This window comes from Pinus tabuliformis, chromosome 3_2, assembly GCF_031772625.1.
Source record: "Pinus tabuliformis cultivar Carrire ecotype Pingquan chromosome 3_2, CPIR1, whole genome shotgun sequence".
NCBI lineage: Eukaryota > Viridiplantae > Streptophyta > Pinopsida > Pinales > Pinaceae > Pinus > Pinus tabuliformis.
This window is the reverse complement of record NC_142302.1, coordinates 104145324-104165465: the sequence shown is the minus strand read 5'-3', so window position 1 is coordinate 104165465 and position 20142 is coordinate 104145324.

The window sequence follows — 20142 nt, the reverse complement described above, 5'->3', positions numbered from 1 at the left end:
TTTATATACTAAGTTATATAGACTTTAGGTTTTATTATTATTATTAAGTTATATAGTGATCTAGTTTTATAAAATTATTAAGTTTTATAGGCATTAGGTTATTTTAATATTAATGTTATATAGATATTAGGTTTTATGATATTAATATTAATGTTATATAGATATTAGGTTTTATGATATTATTATTAACATTTATATTAGTTTTCAGATAATAATAATAATATAGATCTTAGTTTTATAAATGTTTATGATATTAATTTATAAAAATTAAATAAATGATATTAATTTATAAAAATTAATATTAAATAAATTATATTAATTTATAAAAATTAAATAAATGATACTATTTTATAAAAATTAAAATTAAATAAATAATATTAATTTATAAATGATACTAAGTTATAAAAATTAAATAAATAAATAATATTAATTTATAAATGATATTAATTTATAAAAATTAATCAAATGATATTAATTTATAAAATTAAAATTAAATAAATAATATTAATTTATAAAATTTAATTAAATAAATAATATTAATTTATAAATGATATTAATTTATAAAAATTAAATAAATGATATTAATTTATAAAATTAAAATTAAATAAATAATAATATTAATTTATTAAAATTAAATAAATGATATGAATTTATAAAAATTAAATAAATAAATGATTCTAGGAATAATTATGATTTAACAATTTGTTGGAATTATAAATTATTAAGTGGTTTATTTAATAAACATATATAACTTACTAAATTTAATTTTGAATAGACCCTTATATTTAAATAATAAATAAAAATAATATATTCTATAATTCTAACTTACCATTATTACCATTTACCTAATAATGTGTAGAAAATATATTGGAATTATATTAAATATGGATAAACGCGAAATAACCATGATAACTAGATTATTAAGATATGAATTCTCTTAATAATTAATATTAGATTTAATTATTTTTAATTAACTCCTTTATTATATAATTTTAAATATTGATTAACTAACTTGACTAGGGTCATTGGTCAAAATTAGCCGTTGGAGTCTCTGCACCTCTATTTAATCAAGCTAGGCCAGATTGGTTCTTCAACTTGTCCTGACGATGAACCACACTGGTTGGTTCGAAACGCGTCGACAAAAGATTGGTTATGTGATTTTGCCGAAGATTTTCTAAACAAATAAATGATATTAATTTATAAAATTAAAATTAAATAAATAATATTAATTTATAAATGATATTAATTTATAAAAATTAAATTAAATAAAAATTAAAAATTAAATAAATAAATAATATTAATTTATAAATGATATTAATTTATTAAAAATTAAATAAATGATATTAATTTGTAAAATTAAAATTAAATAAATAATATTAATTTATAAAATTAAATTAAATTAATAATATCAATTTATAAATGATATTAATTTATAAAAATTAAATAAATGATATGTATTTATAAAAATTAAATAAACGATATTAATTTATAAAATTAAAATTAAATTTAGGTTTCATTATAAAAATCTCTCTTGCCGACCTGTGTTGCTCCTTTATTATTCATTCCCTCATAAGTATTTATTTCTTCCATCTGGCTCTTCTTTTATCATCTTTCTCTTACCCTGATGATGGATCCCATTTGGGATTCGAAACGTTGGTGTAAAAATTCCATTACTGTGGGTTCTCCGGTCAAAAATTCAAAAATCTCAAACCACAGATCTCTGAAATCCAATATCTTATCCCTGTACGGAGGGGATACTTGGAGTGAAATCCTTGCACTCGAAAGTGTTAGAGTAAGGATAAAAAGAAGAGCCTCAGATCTTCAGTTCCTCAAAAATTGTCGGGACAACGATCTCATTCCTCCATTTGCACAGGTTAAACATAAGTTAAATAATACATACAACAGTAAAACGTTTCTCCATCTTAGTTTCTCTCTAATCCGGTCTGAGATCAGAAGAATTAGAGCTTCCCTGGAGCAACTTGGTCGTTTGGCCCTCTCTTCCCACCTTAAACTTGCCAGCAGCATTGATAAAGACCTGTGGGCCATTATAGATGACAGGACTGCTCTGAAAGCAGAGAATGAATGGCAGACTGCGCAGACTAGACAACACAATAAGCTAACCAAGCTTCTAAAGGTCAAAAACGCAGATTCGAATGAACACAAAAAAGCTCGGACAGCAATGGATTCTGGTAACTACGCAGATAGCCCCAATCCCAATAAGCATACAAGTTCAGATACAAACAGCGGAAGTGTTTTCGGTAATTCGGACAAAAGCAACAAACAGAAAACCGATAGCGCAGAATTACCAAGCAAAAGTTCGAGTAATGTTTTCGGTAATAGCGCAGAATTACCAAGCAGAAGGTATCCAAATTCGAGTAAAAGGTATGAGATAAACGCAGAAAATATAACTATTAATCCTCGGATTCACCACGCTGGCTCAAACACAGATATCGAAAATACCTTTGGTAATATGTCTGTTTACACTGATTCAAACGCAGTTTCTCCAAATAATTCAAATAAAAACACCGGAAGCAATACCGATAAGAGAAGAAAGCAGATTGTTAGCGTAGAAACGATGATGGGAAACAGCGAAATCGATCGGTCTAATAATAATTTGATCAACAATTTGGGTGATATTGAAAACGCAGATGAAAACGCAGATGAAATAGGTGTTAGCAGTTCAAACATCAGCTCCGCTAAAAATGGTAATAATTCGAATAGCTTGTTCGGTGAAAACGCAGAGGTAATAAGTCCTGAAAATTTAAATGAATATTCTAATAACAAAAATAGTGAGTGTGACAATAAAAGATGCGATGTTTTTACATGTGATGAGTCTAATCCTGTAGCAATGAATAGGATCAACTTAGATACTGATAACCCCCTGGGCAGGGCGGGAAATGAAAAGAATGAAGACAATGTGAGCATGGATTGTATCAAGTGGGTGCAGTTCTCCAGAGAAGATGCCCATGGCATAGTCAGAGAATTCTATGATAATGTGAATATCCAAAAAGATGTGGCAAAATGCAATGTGATAAGCAAGGGTGACAAGGAGTCTGGAAAAAACTCATATGAATCAACATCATCATCAAAAAGGAAAGTGGTTAATTTGTCTTCCGAGGTTCTTGACCAGGTAGCCGTTAATGTTCTCAGCAAGGGGATGGGGTTTGCAATGGCCCCTAAAAGCCTCCCCATTGAAAAGATGATTTGTAGCATTGAAAATGGGATTAGCAACCTCCCTCTTGAAGACAAAGAAGCATTAAGGCAAGAGTTTTCCCTCATCATGAGAAAAGCCAAGGCTCCCAAAAGCAACTTGAGTAAGGAAGAGCAAAAGGCTTTCAGATCCTTACGAAATAATGACAAGTTAGTTATTCTTAAAGCAGATAAAGGAGGAGCTGCAGTTATCCTTGATAAAGAAGACTATGTTAAGAAAATGAATGATCACCTAAATTGTGGCAGTTATAAGAAGCTGAACAGTAATCCCATGGCCAAAATTATGAAGGATGTAAAAAAGATTATCTCAGATTCCAGCCTTCATGAAAAATTGAAGAAAAAATTAACCCCCTCTTGTGAAACCATCCCTAGAATCTATGGATTAGCCAAGATCCATAAGGAGGAGGTCCCCCTTAGACCAATAGTTAATACTATTGGCTCCCCAACCTATGAGCTTGCTAAATATGTCGCCAAGATTCTAAAACCCCTGGTTGGAAATACTGACTCCTTCATTAAAGACTCGCACGACTTTGTGAACCTTATTAAGAATGAAAGAATGGAAAAGGAAGACATCCTTGTGAGCTTTGACGTGGTTTCCTTATTCACGAAGATTCCTCTTGATGAAGCCATTCAGGTTATAAGAGGTGTCACTGATCCAGAGACCGCAAAATTGGCTGAAGTCTGCTTAAGGTCAACTGTATTCACATTCCAAGGAACATTTTATGAGCAGACATCTGGTGTAGCAATGGGATCACCCCTCTCGCCAATTGTGGCCAACTTATACATGGAATACTTTGAGAAGAAGGCCTTGGAATCTTATCCTTTAAAACCAGCTTGGTGGAAGCGTTTTGTCGATGACACCAATATAAAATGGCCCCATGGTAAAACAGAACTCGACAAGTTTTTTAATCACCTTAACTCCATCTCCCCTGATATTAAATTCACTATGGAGCTTGAAGAAAATATGAGCATTCCTTTCTTGGACATTCTTATCATCAGAAAAGAGGATGGCTCTTTGAGCCATAAGGTTTTCAGGAAGTCAACTCACACGGAGAGCTACCTTCATGCAGATTCCCACCATCACCCAGCCCAAAAGCTTGGCGTTCTGAACACTCTTGCCATTAGAGCCCTCCGAATTTCTGACTCAGATCATATAAATGAAGAAAAGAGGCATTTGGTTTCAACTTTCAAAAATATAGGCTACAAGGATCATGAGATTAAGAAAGCCATAAAGAGAGCTGAAATGAGGTTGTCATCTCCCAAACCTAAAGAGGAGAATCAACCTCAGGATGGTAAGGTATTTCTACCTTATATCCATGGGGTCACAGATAAAATGGCTAAGATCCTAAGAAAGAAAAACATTATAACTCAATTCTCAGCTCCCGGTACCATCAGACAAAGTTTAAAATCTGTTAAGGATGATATTGACAAGCAGTAGCTTAAAGGAGTCTATAAAATAGACTGTTCGTGTGGAAAAAGCTACATAGGTGAAACTGGTCGCTCCCTCCAGACAAGACTGAAAGAACATGGCGCTGACATCAGGAATGGAAGATCTCGTACCTCAGCCTTGGCAGAGCACTCCTCGAAGACTAAACACCACATCTGCTTAGAAAACGCATCAATTATCGCAAGAGAAGAACAGCATCAAAGACGGAAAATCAGAGAAGCCCTCGAAATCTTGAAGCATCCTTGTAATCTGAACAGAGACAGCGGTTTGGAAATTAGCGGAAGCTGGCTTCCCCTGATCAGTGAAATCAAGAAACGTCTGCCCGGCCCCAGGTAAGTTGTCATAGAGGTAAGTTAGTTATTAATATAGGTATTAATATGAGTTTACATATGAATATAAATATTATTATAGATATTAGCATAGTTTTAATATTATATTCTATTAAGCTTTATTGATATAAATAATATTTTATATATTAAGTTATATAGACTTTAGGTTTTATTATTATTATTAAGTTATATAGTGATCTAGTTTTATAAAATTATTAAGTTTTATAGGCATTAGGTTATTTTAATATTAATGTTATATAGATATTAGGTTCTATGATATTAATATTAATGTTATATAGATATTAGGTTTTATGATATTATTATTAACATTTATATTAGTTTTCAGATAATAATAATAATATAGATCTTAGTTTTATAAATGTTTATGATATTAATTTATAAAAATTAAATAAATGATATTAATTTATAAAAATTAATATTAAATAAATTATATTAATTTATAAAAATTAAATAAATGATACTATTTTATAAAAATTAAAATTAAATAAATAATATTAATTTATAAATGATACTAAGTTATAAAAATTAAATAAATAAATAATATTAATTTATAAATGATATTAATTTATAAAAATTAATCAAATGATATTAATTTATAAAATTAAAATTAAATAAATAATATTAATTTATAAAATTTAATTAAATAAATAATATTAATTTATAAATGATATTAATTTATAAAAATTAAATAAATGATATTAATTTATATAATTAAAATTAAATAAATAGTATTAATTTATAAAAAATAAATAAATGATATGTATTTATAAAAATTAAATAAACGATATTAATTTATAAAATTAAAATTAAATTTAGGTTTCATTATAAAAATCTCTCTTGCTGACCTGTGTTGCTCCTTTATTATTCATTCCCTCATAAGTATTTATTTCTTCCATCTGGCTCTTCTTTTATCATCTTTCTCTTACCCTGATGATGGATCCCATTTGGTATTCGAAACGTTGGTGTAAAAATTCCATTACTGTGGGTTCTCCGGTCAAAAATTCAAAAAGCTCAAACCACAGATCTCTGAAATCCAATATCTTATCCCTGTACGGAGGGGATACTTGGAGTGAAATCCTTGCACTCGAAAGTGTTAGAGTAAGGATAAAAAGAAGAGCCTCAGATCTTCAATTCCTCAAAAATTGTCGAGACAGCGATCTCATTCCTCCATTTGCACAGGTTAAACATAAGTTAAATAATAAATACAACAGTAAAACGTTTCTCCATCTTAGTTTCTCTCTAATCCGGTCTGAGATCAGAAGAATTAGAGCTTCCCTGGAGCATCTTGGTCGTTTGGCCCTCTCTTCCCACCTTAAACTTGCCAGCAGCATTGATAAAGACCTGTGGGCCATTATAGATGGCAGGACTGCTCTGAAAGCAGAGAATGAATGGCAGACTGCGCAGACTAGACAACACAATAAGCTAACCAAGCTTCTAAAGGTCAAAAATGCAGATTCGAATGAACACAAAAAAGCTCGGACAGCAATGGATTCTGGTAACTACGCAGATAGCCCCAATCCCAATAAGCATACAAGTTCAGATACAAATAGCGGAAGTGTTTTCGGTAATTCGGACAAAAGCAACAGACAGAAAACCGATAGCGCAGAATTACCAAGCAGAAGTTCGAGTAATGTTTTCGGTAATAGCGCAGAATTACCAAGCAGAAGGTATCCAAATTCGAGTAAAAGGTATGAGATAAACGCAGAAAATATAACTATTAATCCTCGGATTCACCACGCTGGCTCAAACACAGATATCGAAAATACCTTTGGTAATATGTCTGTTTACACTGATTCAAACGCAGTTTCTCCAAATAATTCAAATAAAAACACCGGAAGCAATACCGATAAGAGCAGAAAGCAGATTGTTAGCGTAGAAACGATGATGGGAAACAGCGAAATCGATCGGTCTAATAATAATTCGATCAACAATTTGGGTGATATTGAAAACGCAGATGAAAACGCAGATGAAATAGGTGTTAGCAGTTCAAACATCAGCTCCGGTAAAAATGGTAATAATTCGAATAGCTTGTTCGGTGAAAACGCAGAGGTAATAAGTCCTAAAAATTTAAATGAATATTCTAATAACAAAAATAGTGAGTGTGACAATAAAAGCAGCGATGTTTTTACATGTGATGAGTCTAATCCTATAGCAATGAATAGGATCAACTTAGATACTGATAACCCCCTGGGCAGGGCGGGAAATGAAAAGAATGAAGACAATGTGAGCATGGATTGTATCAAGAGGGTGCAGTTCTCCAGAGAAGATGCCCATGGCATAGTCAGAGAATTCTATGATAATGTGAATATCCAAAAAGATGTGGCAAAATGCAATGTGATAAGCAAGGGTGACAAGGAGGCTGGCAAAAACTCATATGAATCAACATCATCATCAAAAAGGAAAGTGGTTAATTTGTCTTCCGAGGTTCTTGACCAGGTAGCCGTTAATGTTCTCAGCAAGGGGATGGGGTTTGCAATGGCCCCTAAAAGCCTCCCCATTGAAAAGATGATTTGTAGCATTGAAAATGGGATTAGCAACCTCCCTCTTGAAGACAAAGAAGCATTAAGGCAAGAGTTTTCCCTCATCATGAGAAAAGCCAAGGCTCCCAAAAGCAACTTGAGTAAGGAAGAGCAAAAGGCTTTCAGATCCTTACGAAATAATGACAAGTTAGTTATTCTTAAAGCAGATAAAGGAGGAGCTGCAGTTATCCTTGATAAAGAAGACTATGTTAAGAAAATGAATGATCACCTAAATTGTGGCAGTTATAGGAAGCTGAACAGTAATCCCATGGCCAAAATTATGAAGGATGTAAAAAAGATTATCTCAGATTCCAGCCTTGATGAAAAATTGAAGAAAAAATTAACCCCCTCTTGTGAAACCATCCCTAGAATCTATGGATTACCCAAGATCCATAAGGAGGAGGTCCCCCTTAGACCAATAGTTAATACTATTGGCTCCCCAACCTATGAGCTTGCTAAATATGTCGCCAAGATTCTAAAACCCCTGGTTGGAAATACTGACTCCTTCATTAAAGACTCGCACGACTTTGTGAACCTTATTAAGAATGAAAGAATGGAAAAGGACGACATCCTTGTGAGCTTTGACGTGGTTTCCTTATTCACGAAGATTCCTCTTGATGAAGCCATTCAGGTTATAAGAGGTGTCACTGATCCAGAGACCGCAAAATTGGCTGAAGTCTGCTTAAGGTCAACTGTATTCACATTCCAAGGAACATTTTATGAGTAGACATCTGGTGTAGCAATGGGATCACCCCTCTCGCCAATTGTGGCCAACTTATACATGGAATACTTTGAGAAGAAGGCCTTGGAATCTTATCCTTTAAAACCAGCTTGGTGGAAGCGTTTTGTCGATGACACCAATATAAAATGGACCCATGGTAAAACAGAACTCGACAAGTTTTTTAATCACCTTAACTCCATCTCCCCTGATATTAAATTCACTATGGAGCTTGAAGAAAATATGAGCATTCCTTTCTTGGACATTCTTATCATCAGAAAAGAGGATGGCTCTTTGGGCCATAAGGTTTTCAGGAAGTCAACTCACACGGAGAGCTACCTTCATGCAGATTCCCACCATCACCCAGCCCAAAATCTTGGCGTTCTGAACACTCTTGCCATTAGAGCCCTCCGAATTTCTGACTCAGATCATATAAATGAAGAAAAGAGGCATTTGGTTTCAACTTTCAAAAATATAGGCTACAAGGATCATGAGATTAAGAAAGCCATAAAGAGAGCTGAAATGAGGTTGTCATCTCCCAAACCTAAAGAGGAGAATCAACCTCAGGATGGTAAGGTATTTCTACCTTATATCCATGGGGTCACAGATAAAATGGCTAAGATCCTAAGAAAGAAAAACATTATAACTCAATTCTCAGCTCCCGGTACCATCAGACAAAGTTTAAAATCTGTTAAGGATGATATTGACAAGCAGCAGCTTAAAGGAGTCTATAAAATAGACTGTTCGTGTGGAAAAAGCTACATAGGTGAAACTGGTCGCTCCCTCCAGACAAGACTGAAAGAACATGGCGTTGACATCAGGAATGGAAGATCTCATACCTCAGCCTTGGCAGAGCACTCCTCGAAGACTAAACACCACATCTGCTTAGAAAACGCATCAATTATCGCAAGAGAAGAACAGCATCAAAGACGGAAAATCAGAGAAGCCCTCGAAATCTTGAAGCATCCTTGTAATCTGAACAGAGACAACGGTTTGGAAATTAGCGGAAGCTGGCTTCCCCTGATCAGTGAAATCAAGAAACGTCTGCCTGGCCCCAGGTAAGTTGTCATAGAGGTAAGTTAGTTATTAATATAGGTATTAATATGAATTTACATATGAATATAAATATTATTATAGATATTAGCATAGTTTTAATATTATATTCTATTAAGCTTTATTGATATAAATAATATTTTATATACTAAGTTATATAGACTTTAGGTTTTATTATTATTATTAAGTTATATAGTGATCTAGTTTTATAAAATTATTAAGTTTTATAGGCATTAGGTTATTTTAATATTAATGTTATATAGATATTAGGTTTTATGATATTAATATTAATGTTATATAGATATTAGGTTTTATGATATTATTATTAACATTTATATTAGTTTTCAGATAATAATAATAATATAGATCTTAGTTTTATAAATGTTTATGATATTAATTTATAAAAATTAAATAAATGATATTAATTTATAAAAATTAATATTAAATAAATTATATTAATTTATAAAAATTAAATAAATGATACTATTTTATAAAAATTAAAATTAAATAAATAATATTAATTTATAAATGATACTAAGTTATAAAAATTAAATAAATAAATAATATTAATTTATAAATGATATTAATTTATAAAAATTAATCAAATGATATTAATTTATAAAATTAAAATTAAATAAATAATATTAATTTATAAAATTTAATTAAATAAATAATATTAATTTATAAATGATATTAATTTATAAAAATTAAATTAAATAAAAATTAAAAATTAAATAAATAAATAATATTAATTTATAAATGATATTAATTTATTAAAAATTAAATAAATGATATTAATTTGTAAAATTAAAATTAAATAAATAATATTAATTTATAAAATTAAATTAAATTAATAATATCAATTTATAAATGATATTAATTTATAAAAATTAAATAAATGATATTAATTTATATAATTAAAATTAAATAAATAGTATTAATTTATAAAAATTAAATAAATGATATGTATTTATAAAAATTAAATAAACGATATTAATTTATAAAATTAAAATTAAATTTAGGTTTCATTATAAAAATCTCTCTTGCCGACCTGTGTTGCTCCTTTATTATTCATTCCCTCATAAGTATTTATTTCTTCCATCTGGCTCTTCTTTTATCATCTTTCTCTTACCCTGATGATGGATCCCATTTGGTATTCGAAACGTTGGTGTAAAAATTCCATTACTGTGGGTTCTCCGGTCAAAAATTCAAAAAACACTATACTTACCGTGATCACCGATCACGATATGTATTTTGAGATCTTTCTCCTCCAATTCATTGAAAAACTCTTTGTCGCCAGTCATGTGGAAAGAAGCTCCACTGTCTAAGTACCAGACACTTCCCATCATTGAAGACACCATGCATGCAATAAGGGAAAAGTCTAATTTGAATTGGGAGGCCAAAGCCTCACCCGCCACTCCTCCTGAGGACTTCTCCTTAGACTTCTTCAATGGACATTTTGTAGCAAAGTGACCCATCTTGTGACAATGAAAGCATTTAACTTTCGTCATGTCCTTCTTCTTACCTTCATGATAAGAATCTGATCTGGAACGAGAAATTTTACCTTTCCCCTTCCTTGCCTTAATCGCTAAGGAACAATTCTCTTCATCATCAATCTTTGATGAAGAGCCATCCCTGGTGTTCCTCCTGATCTGATCTTGCATCAAATCTAACCATAGTCATTCCCAATCTGGCAGATTCTTCCGACCATTGACAGGGTTCTGATAACTATGCCAACTCTTTGGGAGTCCAAGAAGAGAAATTATCACCATATCCTCCTCGGAAATTGTGATTCCAACACTTCCAAGTTCATCCCTACATTGAGTGAACTTGTTCAAGTAATTTGGAATTGTCTTGCCTTCCCCATCTTGATTTTACAAAGTTTATCCTTCAGTGACAACTTCCTCTGATCACTACTATTCTGATACAAGTCCGTCAATGTTTTCCACATAGCATGCAGAGTTTCCTTGCCATGGAGACTCGAGACAATGTGGTCTCAAACTCCCTCAAGGATTATCTACCTTGCCTTCGCCACACATTTCTCCCATTCAGCCAAGTTCTGTGCATCCGTAGCTACTGGCTTCAGGACTTCTTGATCAATGAATTCCTTCGAGCCATTATCTTCTAGCATAGCCTCCATCCTATCCCTCTAGGCTATAAAATTTGAGTTGCCTTCAAAGGCATACTCAGGCCTCAACCCATGGAATGTCATCTACTGATCCTGAAGTATGTATGCAAGTTCGACTTTCACCTGTAACCCAGAAACTCAAAACTTTGAAATCTCCTCTAGAGAGCTGATTTTAAATCAACAATATCTCCCTCACCCGAACTTTGATTCGGCCAATGTTTTTTTTGAATTTGGGTATCTTTTCCCAAGGAATCCAAATTTGCAATTTTGTTTTGAAAAATTTTCACAGAAATTATGAGAATTTCTTTGCAAAATCTTGGCCCAAAAAAACAATCTTGCTTCGATACCATGTAGAAAAAACCTGTAGATTCACAAGCTCATGTAATCTACTAAAACAAGAGATAAGAATCTACTTCTACTCTTTACAGAGGAACCCCATAAACATCTAGAAACAATAATCAATATAGGAATAGAATCAAAAGCACATAACACAATAAATATCTAGGGAAATCCATAGCTCAAAACCCCACTATTTGTTTTGTATTAATCCGGAAAATCAATATGAAATTACAATGCTTGTTCTCTCAAGAACAATCCCAGCACTCAACAAATTCAATCTCCAACTCATAAGCAAACTCAAGGACAAATATTAGCCTCTTCATAAGCTCTTCAAGTCTCTATTCTAATGTGTAATTCCTATGAAGGATAGCTTGTATTTAAAGGGAAATAAAGCCTCTAAAAATAACGCAATCCCTCAAGGATCAGTTCCTGATTGCATGCACTGTCAGTTCAACTCATAAAAATATAAAACAAATTGTACATTGTCCCTGCACTCTAGTCTCAATTGGGTCTTTCTCATAATCAACATGCTTGAGTTTCTGATGGTGGAATCTTTAGTTAACTAGAGTAGCACTAATTAGGTCACTGGTGTCCCAACTGACTGTTTACTCACTATTAGTTCCTGAAACTTATTGGAACTAATTTAACTAGACTTAACTCAATAAATTGATTTGACTAATTATAACTCATTCATAACTCATCCTTAACTCCTATAAGTTAGGGAGAACATATACATGTCTTCTAAAAGACTTCTAATTCGAATTTCCTAAATTAATTATGTTAATTAAACTTAATTAATTATTTTCAAATTTCTATGAGAAAAGAATTCTATTTTAATTCATAGTTTAATTCAAGGACAAATTAAATTGGAATTTCTTGATGTCATTTCTCAACATTTATTGCCATAATTTAATTCTTGAAGGCACTGCTAGGGAAATGAAATTTATATTTACGACTTGAGCTTCATTGTTGAAATTTGTTGGGCATTTAGGTCCTTATCGACATTCTTACCCATTTGCAATGTTTTTAAGGATGAGAAGAGCATGCCAATGTGTGGAAATACTCATGGAATTAAAATGTGTATAACTTTCAAAAGAGGGTGTTAACAATTAAACATCAACAATTGTGGTGAAACTGCGGACCCCCTAGGTCATCCGTCTTTTAACAAGAAGGGGATTTTTGCAATGGGTTGTTTTATAAAACTTATTCTTATTATGTGGAAGCTTTGTTATTGCTCAAACTAGCAGGGGGGCTAAAGGGAATCCCTAAAGGGAAAATGCTAGACCAATGGCAACAAATGGAGACTTAGCCCATCATCACCTTAGCTAAGGCTCCCTTCTATTTATGAAATTTCACCAATGGGAGGAGACTTGATATATTATGGAGTCACCAATGAAGGATAAGTCAATAAGTGGATATGGAGTGACCCAAATAATCATTTTCCATAAAAGGTTGAAGAATAGAGCTTGCTTGCTTCCTGAGCAAGGTACAATGGCTTCTAGGAGAAGGATGGGAGGATTTTAGGGTTAGATTTATGGGATATGATTTTTGAAGGAGTTTCCAAATCCCTAAAATACTTGTTGAAATTGGTATCCCAGCTGGTTCTTGAAGAATATTTTTTTTTCAAAGGAACGAGACCACACGGGTCCAAGTGGACCCATTCTAGGGTTGGAGGAAAGAATATGGTAACCAATGATTTTCTTACCCTAGACAAGGTGGGGGAAAGGATCAAAGAAGGAATTTTCACTTAGAGGTGTTGAATTAATCCTATGAGGCACTAGCCTTGGGGATGTTAGTGCAAAGGTTGATCTCAGAGCTAGGGCTTGGATTTTCTCACAAGTCCACCTTCAGAATGGCCTCAAATTTGGAGGAGGTCTTGAGGAGACACCAACATAGGAGAGGCTAGGATATTGAACTTTTTGGAGGGATAGTTTGTCAGGAAAATGATAACCTAGGTGACCCAATTTGGATAGACCTAGGAAAAGGTGAAAAAGGTATGATTTTAGGTGACCACCTCTTGGTAGATAAGTGCCTTAGTCTTGGGAGAATGGATTCTATGATAAATATGAGTGAAAATCTTTGGTTCTTGGTCAAGGATTCCTCAAGACTACTTCACTAGCCTTCTAGATCAAAGAGAAGAAATCTTGCATCTTTCATACTTCGATGAGCAAAAGGTGAGGGCTTATCAAGATAAATTTGTTGATAGAATTACCCCTAGGATATTTCATCCACATTACATGGCCCATACACTAAGAGGTATTATAATAAAGACAAAATTCCACAATTTAAGTCGTAAATGCATGCAAAAATTAGCCCTAAAAATAGCGAAAATCCCAGTACAATGTATATGACAAAGTAAAACAAGAAAAACATTAAAAGCATGTACTTACATGTAATATAATATATCCAACCATCCACAATTTGACAAGAGAGAATCTCCAAAACAAGATAGACCAAATCCACGCATCAAAATTCATCCATAAAGCTCCAATTCATCCTCTAAGAAAAAGTGTGAAATTCTCAAGAGAGAGAGGAGATCCAATCCAAAGTGATGATGAGATAATGAATTCATCTCACTTGTATTTATACACTAAATAGGAGTTTGAATTAGTCTCCTTGGCCTACATAAGCCCAAAAAATAAAATAATGTTCTAATAATCTAACCTTTGGTGACAAGCCCACCAAACTAGCTCATAAATGAAACAATAAGCCTCTCAAGAGGTCAAATAACAATATATCCATGTCATAGGGCCCTCTAAGAGACCTAATGAGATCCATTGGTGCTATAATAAATAGTAGGACCCTCAAAAGTGATGGACAAGATATTGGCTCCTTATTCTCCAAACAATAAACTTGTGGTGCTCCAAATGGGTGTGGGGGCACATCAATAACCTCATGGGTCTCCAAAATGAGTCGAAGATGCCTGTAGATAATCTACAAGGGCTCTAATGATGATGTAGGGGATGACAAATCATCCTAAAATTCCTGGGTCAACTCCCAAGTGCATGATACATTTGTGGGGTTAGCTGGGAAAAAATGAACCAGACGCATCTTTCTCATCCAATGGGAGTATCTCGAGCATCTATGACCATCCTCAGGGGTCCATGGAGTGTTTTCTACTGCTATGGAGTCCCATGTCTCTCAACGCACAACCTACATGTGCCAATGTATCCCTCTAGAGGATTAGGACCCCGTATAGGGAGACCAAACCCAAGATGGAGACAATCTGCAATCCTGCATAAGATCCAATGCATCCCCTAGTCTTCCAATACAACAAGTCATTAGAGAAATTGAGTAAATGAGCTTACCAATCATGGACCACAGGTGGGGACTTCATAATGGCTTTCCCTTCCATAATGGGCTTTGGGATGTGCCAATATATCCTAAACTCCAAATGGGGTTAACCAAGAATCTCATTAGGTAGTTTCTACTTCTAAAGGGGATAATACATTCAAGGTACATCCTTCAAAAGGTGGTAGCATGTGATAGATAGGTGAATGAAGTAGGGGATGGGAAGGGGGAACCCTAGGTCACATGCGGGATACAAGGGCAGTTAATAAGAGGGAAGCCCACACTTGGGTTTATAATGTATAGGAGGGAGCAATCGTGATACATGAGGTGCCTCGGGATTGATTTTTCTACCCTTCCTTATATGCCTTTTTCCTTTTTATGATTGTCTTTGATTAACTTCTTGGGGCTCAAAGGGTAAGAGCATGATGTAAAGATATAGCAGTGAACACCCCCTTTCAAGGTAGTGCAGTTCATTCCCCACTAGGGGTTGGGACAATCATGGGATCCTATATGATGAAAGAGGCTCCTAGAACCTATAGGAACCAGGGTGATGACCATGATGATGGGGTAGAGCTCATGTATTGGCTTTTGCCCATGTGCTAAACATGTTTGTCTCATTCATCTTTTGCATTTTGTGGTACATTTTCCTGTTGAATGTGGCCAAACATGCTTTTATCTTTCTTTTTAGTTGCATCAACCTCTGAGCATCATTCTAGACCTAACCGAAGGTGTGGATGAGGGGAAGGGGTGAGCTAACCCTATGTGGACCTAGTGGAGGAATATGGACCTAGGTGGGAGAAATGATGAATGGGGTAATAATGAGCGAAAAGAGTGTGATATAAGTGGATAATGGAGCAGGACCACACAACCAAAATTAGGTTTCCCATGAAATAACATACCTAAAGCCAAATGGTCAGTAAAAGAGATCCCACGAGACTAGAATCCAAGGTTAATATCCAAGAGGGGTATAGTGGACAAAAGCATAGACCTAACCCATCCTTCCATTGAATCCCCCCGTTAATCCATGCCCAAAAATGTCCATGATAAGCTAATTACAATACTCAATTACCAAATTACAAGGCATACCTTTAGGTTCGAGAGGCCCACCTTTAAACGTACGATCATGGTAGATGGGTGAGGGACCACATGGCTAGCTTAGGTGGCAGAGTAATGGAATAATGAGCTAGATGGTGACTACAAGGGGCTACTAGTTGTTGACTAAGGACCATCTTGGAGAAAAAAAAAATCTCCTATGGATATCACCCCGAAAACGAGGGGTAACATTTGGCTCCAACTAGGACGTGATCTCTCGAAGAAGTGGGCGAAGCTACTCGAATGGGAGGTTATGAGAACTCCATCAATCTCTTGGCTACCCTTGAATTCCTAGTGCTAATATGCATAACTCTTATGTCTATCTTGTGCTACCTTTATATTCTTCTTTATAACCTACATTTCATGTTCCATGTTTTCCAACATATCTGGTCCAATAAGTACCTTGTTCACTGGATCACTCCAACTGATGGTAGTATTACAACTCTACCTATATAGTGCCTCGAAAGGACTTATCCTCAATGACTCTTGAAAATCATTTTTGTATGAAAACTCAATTAACGGAAGATACTCCTCCCATCTTCTCTGCTAGTGCATTATGTAAATTTTCAGCATATCCTCCAAGATTCTATTGACCTTTGCTATCTGTCTATCTGTCTGGGATGATAAGTTGTATTGAAGGCCCACTTTGTACCCAAACCTGCAAATAGCTCCTTCCAAAACTTGGAAGTGAACTTTGCATCCTTGTCCAACACAATATTCTTCGGAACACCATGTAATCTCATGATCTCCCTGATGAAAACCTGTGCCACCTCACTAGCTGAATATGTAGTCTTCATTAGAATGAAGTGAGCTACCTTTCTCAACCTGTCAACCACAACTATAATATAATCATGTTGTCTCACTATCCTTGAAAGGCCTGTAATGAAATCCATGGAAATTACCTCCCATTTCCATTCCGAAATCGGAATAGGTTGTAGTAGACCATCTCGATGCTTACATTCTACCTTTACCTACTGACAATCCAAACACCTAGCCACGAACTTTTCCACTTCCTTCTTCATATTTGGCCAATAGTATAACTTCTTCATCATCGTCGACGTCTTCTAATATCTTAGGTTACCCGAGTATGGCCTAATTTGAAACTCCCTTAAGATAAGCTTCTTGAGTTCACTGCAATCCAACACATAGATCATGTCCCTGAATCTCATCAAACCATCTGTCGTGAGACGATAGTATGCATCCTGATCACATGTACTTATACCTATACTCTGTTGTAACATGTGCATAATATCCATATACCTTTCATCCTATTGTCCTTCTTGCAAGATCCTATCATGTAAATTTTTCCCATAAGAGCTCATTATATGATTCACCTATACCTTCCCACTAAGAGAATCTGCAACCTGGTTCTCCTTTCCCTTAATGTATATGATCTTGAAGTCAAACTCACTAAGGGTATCCAACCATCTAGCTTGCCTGGAATTTAGATTTGGCTGGTAAAACAAGTATCTCAACCCACTGTGATTTCTTATCAATATAAATCTCCTTCCAAGAAGACAATGCTTCTGCATCTTCAAGGTGTGAATAATAGCTACCAACTCAAGATCATGAGTCCCATACTTTTGCTCATTCTCATTCAACTTCTTAGAATCATAGCACACCACATATCCCTCCTACATAAGGACTCCACCAAGTCCTTTTTTACATGCATATGTACACATTAAAAACTCTTTATTCAAATCTATAATCTTAAGGACTAGAGAATTGGTCAACAACTGCTTCAGCTGCTCAAAACTAATTGCACATTCTTCTATCCATTTGAACTTCTTACCTTTCCTCTGCAAGGATGTCATAGGATATGAAATGCATGAGAATTTCCTGATGAACCTCCTATAATAACCTTCTAATCCCATGAATGATCTCACCTCATCCACATTCTTAAGAGTTTCCCACTCCATGATGGCCCTTATCTTTTATGGATCTATTTCTATGCCTTCCTTGGAAATAATATGTCCCAATTAATGCACCTATGTTTGAATGAAGTTTCACTTGCTAAGCTTAGCATACAACTGATGTTCTCTTACAAATATCAACACTGCTGCTGAATGTTCGACATTCTGTTCTTCATTCTTGGAGTACATCAAGATGTCATCAACGAATACAATAACAAACTTCTCTAGATAAGGATGCAACACACTATTCATCAAACATATAAAGGTATTTGGGGCATTAGTCAAACCAAATGAAACTAAAAAAAACTTAAAATGCCCATTCCCGTTCCTGAAGGAAATCTTGTAGATATCATCTTCCTTTATGTCTACCTGATGGTATCCTGATCTCAAGTCGATCTTAGAGAACATTGTTGCTCCCTTCAAATGATTAAACAAATCATCAATCCTTGGAAATGGGTACTTGCTCTTGATAGTCACCTTGTTCAGCTTCATGTAATCAATGCATAATCTGAGGGTACCATCTTTCTTCTTTACAAACAACATTGGTGCACCCCAAGGTGATATACTTGGCCTAATGTATCCCTTGTCAAGAATCTCCTTTAACTGTGATTTCAACTCTAATAGCTCTAGGGTACTCATCTTGTAAGGTGCCTTTGATGTTGGTGTTGCCCCTGACACCAACTCAATAGAGGAATCTACTTCCCTATGAGAAGGTAACTTTGGAATATCTACTGGAAACACATCTTGATACTGCTGCAATATAGGGTACCTCTTGAATATTTTTGCATCCTCAACATATTTACCCATGTCCCTAGATATATACTACAAACATCACACAACATTTTCTGTAGCTACGCTTAGCCTGCATAGTGGTAACCATCCTCATTGTTGTAGGCTTCTTCGTTCCCTCCAAAATTCTCTCTTCACCATTATCATCAAGGCACTCAATGGCCTTGTCGAAGAAATCCACTTTGGTCTTATGAAGGTACATCCAATCCATACCCCAAAAGTATGCTATACAATCCCAATGGCAGTACATTCAAATGTGTTGTTGTCGACATACCATTTAACTCAAATGCACAAGCTCTTACCCAATGGTGAACTATCTTCTTTGTACTTGTATCCAACTGTACCAACCAATATTATGCATGCACGTCTTTTCTCAAACCACACTTATCCACTAGGTTGGGATTAATATACCTATAATTAGATCCAGGATCAATAAAAATAGAAACAACTTGATCGCAAAGCTTACTGTCCATCTCAATGATAGATGCATGATGATTTTCCTGCCTGTTGTCCACAATTGTATAAATTTGAGGAATTATATGACCAACATCCATAGTTGTATGCACCTACTGAGCACTATAGATTTGGGGTCTACCACCCTAATAGTGCAGACAAACCTTCTTATGATGATCCTTGCCACATATCCAACACTGCAACAGTGCTCTACCATCACCTCTTGTCTGTTGCTCTCCATGTCCCTTCTCAATTGTATTGAACTTCATGTAAGGGACCACATTTTCTTTCTCACATGCATCTTGAGGTCTTCCCCGTTTTGGTGGCCATTTTCCTTTAACTTTATCATTTCCTTTCAAGTCACACTTAGGCTCAAATTTGTGCTTCGACTGCTCATAACAATGTTTTAGCTTTTGGATTGCCTCCTCCAATGATCTAGGCTCATCAAAATCAATCTAGTCTTTGTATGCTACTACCAATCCATTAATGAATCTCTGAACCTTGGCCTTCTCCTCCTTGAGGTAAGGCACATATCTCAATAGCTCTAAGAACCTGCTAGTATACTCATCATCTGCCATGGAACCCATCTGCAACTCATAAAAATCATTAACTCTATCATCATAGTACCTTTCTGACAAATAATTCTTCCTGAAGAGCCTCTCAAACTCATTCCAAGTCCAGTCATCCTCCTGAATACCTTTAACATTCTTCACATCCTTCCATAAGATATATGCTTTCCATTTAACACTGAAAGTGGCTATCTTTTCTTTCATGTTCTCTCTATAGCTATGCAATCTGAATAATTTCTTCAACCCAAGCAACCATGCCTCAACATCCTTT